Below are 5,085 nucleotides of genomic sequence, written 5' to 3'. Positions count from 1 at the left end.
CATTTCCTGTTCCCAGCTGAGAAAGAACAACTGGAGGCAGAAGCACGAGGATTTCATTCGGAGCATGAAACAGGCCAGGGAGGTGCAGCAGGTGATCACGCAAGGAGGGAAAGTTGTGAACCTGCCCCAGCCCCCCGCGAATCCAAACCCCGACTACGTGCCCTGCCCTCACTGCGGCCGGCGCTTTGCCCCCAGGCCGGCACAGAGGCACTTCCCCAAGTGTCAGCACATCAGGAGCCGCCCTCCTCCTCCTCCTCGCAGATGAAAACTGATGTGAAGAAGAGCAAAAGAGTCATGATCTTGGCTCACGACTCACGTCCTGCTTTATCTTTTTAGAAACATTTAGCACAGTTCATCCGTATGATGATGAAAAAAAAATGTTACCTTATTTTAATTAAATGATTTTTTTTTGGTGGACTGGTGTTTGCGTAGCTGTGGTTATTTCAGTTTTTCTCTTATCATTCATACACCTTGACCTCCTAAAAATAATTTTTCAATCTGGAACGTACAATTAGCAGGCAATAGAACAGGTCACATTGGTCTTGGAACCATCAAAAAGTAGTATTCACACATTCTCGGCATCAATTTTCCTTAAAAACAACTGAAAAAGCAAGGTAAAGAGTGATTGATTTTTTTAATGAAAGTTATTTGATTTAATTTATTTAATTTTCATAATATTTGAAATATGTTGGGATTAATGTGACTCAATATTATCTGCAGCTCTTACACTCCAGGCACCTGATAAAGTGGAACGCAGTGTCTTTGCCTTACATGGCGCTCAGCTCTTCCTCAATCCCAGCAGAAGCACCAGCAGAAGCAGCAGCCTCCGGGTCCTGCCTCATGCACAGCTTAAAATGCAACACCAAGTAATACAACAAACAACAGGGAAAACCATTCACAATCAGACACATCCGTTGATTGCTGGCTCTCAGTAAAGGGACATTGCATCATTACATCACAAAATAGACTACATTTCAAGGTTAAAGAATTACCATGTCCTGCGATTCAGAACGAGGCAGCAAAACTTCCTATAATCTGTTGTGGCCCTGTGACATTGTAAAGGAGCAGGCTTGTGAATACATCTCGTTTAATCCAATGGAAATATTGCTCTCAACTTTTTTACGTTTTTGCCAATAAATAATACTACATTGTTAACTCTGCATAAAGAACCTTGGAATGGAACGTTTTTTGCAGTGAAATGTTTGCTGCATAACCTATACCCTTTCTCTCCTACATCACATTGCATTAGTCATTACAGTGATTAGTGAGCAGGAAGGGCTGCATCACATCGCAATTTGTGTGGAACTTGAATGCGAATTTGTTACAACATGGCGTAACTTACAGTCCTTTCACAAAATTCATGATTTTGTGCTCAATTTTGAGTTTGTAAAGTTTTTCTATAATGTCAATGATTTTATTTTGTGACTGAAATTAAATACTTTTGTGTCTGCAAAATTGGGACTGTAGTTCCACCTTAACCTACTAGTACTGTATGTCTTTGGACTGTGGGAAGAAACTGGAGCTCCTGGAAGAAATCCACACAAATGAAGGGAGAACATACAATTCCATCCAGACTGCACCCCAGGAATTGAACCCAGGACCCCAGCTCTGTGAACCACAGTGCCACCTCATTGCTATAGTCACTATAATTAATGTCAAAACTCATTTGCAAATGAGCAGCCTGGGATCCAAAAGGATCAAGACAAGGATCCAAACAAAGCACTATCCCAAAGCTTGGCTTTGTACCGTATATAATACAGGGCTTGATGCAGAAGGCAGATAATCAAAGTCCATGCAATAATTGCTAAGGGAAAGTGACTTTGTGTTCTTGGAGGGAAGTCACTCAACACGGAGCTGTGTTAGTGAAATGATTGTTCTGATGTACGGCTGATGTCCAAACACTGAAAACATGATTGTGTATGCAATCGCACTCCTGAGCTCCATTGGGTATGGTTAAAATAACTTTTTATAGTTCATCACATTCAAAGTGTGTGTACTTGATGAAAGTGTAACACGCATTTGGAGGAGTTATTCAGGATTTTCTTTCATTCAACTATTTCAAGACCCATTATTTTCAGATGTTGTAGTATACGTGAATAATGAAAGGCCTTCATATTACACAATGAAGGAATGACTTCGCAGGTGTGAAGAATGAAAGATTAATTCAGCTCACTTTGGGGAGTTTCACAATGGCCCTCCTTATAGAAATGTGGGTTTGATTAAAGGAGTGAAGAAAAAGCACTGAATAATATTTGCTTCTGTAAACGTAATCATCTCAAAATATGGTTGAAGAAATTGAAGAAGGTTAAACATAATCCAAAACGTATAAGGTCAATTTAAGTACAACCAGAATTCTAGTGTTTATGCAATGCATCTGTGGGTTGTTATGAAATATGGCCGTACTTAAACTAAACGAGGTTATCGAGAGCATATTCCGAATACGGCTTTGGCCAGTTGTACTGTGAACTGCAAGGACCGTATCTTATCCTGAACTGACTGTGCGAATACCCTCCTCTGCTGGCAGAAGGAATAGATTACAACGGCACTGTATTGGCGATTAGTCCTATTGCTAGAATATTGAAACAACAAGGAGTCCGCGGAGTCAAGCAATGCTGAATAAACAAGTACCTGAAATTCAATAGGATTTTGTGTATTGATTACAAATAGGTGTGAAATTCTCATGTACAGTGGTATTCATGGATTCCTTACACAAGCAGCAGTTGTTATGATGCTTTCGTAATCTGAATATAAATCTGTTATCTACTTAAAACTGTAATTATTGAATAGATTAATGTCTTTGAAATGCTTCATTAACTGGGCAGTTTCCATGTTTGGAAATGTTTTTATTTTGATTGCTGATTGCTAGATACTGTATGTTTAATAGGCATGCTGTTAATATTTTCTACAAATAAGACAGTTATGCTGTAGTAAGTTCTATATAAGTTATATAACATAAGTTATATTTTGTTCTGAGGTCAATTTGAATCTCATACTAAATTACTGGTGTCCTTTTATCTGAGAAACACTACCTGATTGATCACCTGATGCCTAGAAATTTGCATGCACAGTAGCCCAGCGTTTAGCATTGCTAGCTCACAGTGCTGAGGCCCTGGGTACACTTCTGGACCTGGGGTGCTATCTGTATGGAGCTTGTATGTTCTCCCCATGTTTGCATGAGTTTGCTTTGGGTGCTCCGGCTTCCTCCCACAGTTCAAAGAACTACTGGTAGGTTAATTGGCTTCTGGGATAATTGGTGAGTGTCTGTGTCTTCCCTGCATTGGACTACCATCCAGTCCCAGGTATCTCCTGCTTATTACTTTCTGAGGCTCTGGCTCCCCCGTGCCCCGCGACCCCCTGACCCCCTGACCCCCTGACCCTGAATTGGATGAAGCGGTTAGAAAATGGGTGGTTTCTGTTATGCTCTGGTCATGCTCTGCCATAGCAACAACTTGTAAAAAATGCAGATGCTAGGATTTAACTCAAAGAAGGAGCTCAGATCACTGTGTTGGCATCACTGTACAGGTGTCCGGTGTGTTTTAGAACATATGTTAAAATCTTATTTACTAACTTCTAGACTTTTTACCCCCCATATCAGTCTGCAGGTGCACAGTGGTCTGTGGACACCCTCCTTGCTCTGTCGTAAAACAGGAAATAAAAAGCAACTGGTTTTGACTTTAATGCACTGAGACTGTGGAACTCACAGAACTCTCTTGTCAGAAAGGCAGCTTCTAACAGCTTTTAAGTGAAGACTAAGAACACTTTTCTATTTTATTAAAATAGATTATATATGTTTTGTTTAAATATATGTTATAAATGTTAAAACGACAGCTCGTATAAGCTTGTATTTTTACCTTTCGATCATTTTTAGAATTGCTTTGAGTTGCTTTTACCATGATAAACAGTACAAAATATGAGGTGTTGAACTTGTCAAAAGTTTTAAAGCGCTTTATGACGTAAAGTGTGATGACAGTCCTTGGCGGTCTATGTAACAATTCTTCTTGAAGTAGGTCATCGGGCCAACAGTATACAAACATTACAGCTCAAGTGCTTTTGTATCTGAACGCTTTTAGGTAAGTTATTTAGCAGCTGCGGTATTAATAATGATTTTAATGGCAAATTCAATTGCAGGTAAAATAAAAATGGCGGATAACTATCTTTCTAGCTTCGTGAAGCGGTCGCGCTATATTATACATATATACCATAATAAGAAACATAATATGTACAGTAGAATTTTTCACTTTAAGCTGGCATTATCCAGAACCGGGTCAGGGCCCGGACCCGGACCGTGCAGTGTGGTCCGTCGGCCTTCTAAAGATGTTTAGGAGATCGAGGCGCCCTTGGATTTGATTAGAAACTTGCATAATTTCTTAACTTGACCCCATTATCTTAAAAAAAACGGCCAGGCCAAGACCAAAGCATGAAGGCTGCGAGGATCGGGGGACTCTCATTTTTGGTCACAGCGTACAGTAGTAGATCAGTAACCTCTGTTTATCGTGATAACCTTTAATTATTTTCCAGTACTTTTTTAAATGATAAAACACATTGTCTCGCCAGTTTTGCTAAAGATACGGTTTTAGTGTTTACGCATAAATTTGTAAGCCGTAGGTTTAAATCTCGTGGTCTTATTTTCTGCATTTTCATCGTAAGGGAAGGCGCTCGTTTGCGATTTACGCGCTGAATATTGTAAGCAGAGGAGCCTTAAGGCACAGCCTCGCCTTAACACCATCGTTTGCATTGTCATTGTCATCCAGAAAAGCAGTCGTAAGAAAATGAATCTGTGGCGGCTCCGAACATTAAAAAAACTATATCTAGACTGCAAATACATCCCAATCTTACTATCAACACGTTTTAAGACCCCTCTCCTTTCCACCGGTATACAAGCTAAGAGAGAAATATTGGAAATCCCATCTGAAGTAGCCCTCGTCTCACCTTCGGAGCTGTGAGCGATGGGGATCATAATTAAAAGGGGTACAGTTACTTTGAAAATGTGTATGTGATACTTAAATTTAAATAAAATAAAAAGATAAATTATATAACACAGACTGCTATCTATGTCCATGTGTTTAAGACGTATGAATCGGTTTT

This window comes from Lepisosteus oculatus, unplaced genomic scaffold, assembly GCF_040954835.1.
Source record: "Lepisosteus oculatus isolate fLepOcu1 unplaced genomic scaffold, fLepOcu1.hap2 HAP2_SCAFFOLD_37, whole genome shotgun sequence".
Classification (NCBI taxonomy): domain Eukaryota; kingdom Metazoa; phylum Chordata; class Actinopteri; order Semionotiformes; family Lepisosteidae; genus Lepisosteus; species Lepisosteus oculatus.
The sequence above is the reverse complement of the archived record's forward strand: the minus strand, read 5'-3'. Positions refer to the sequence as shown.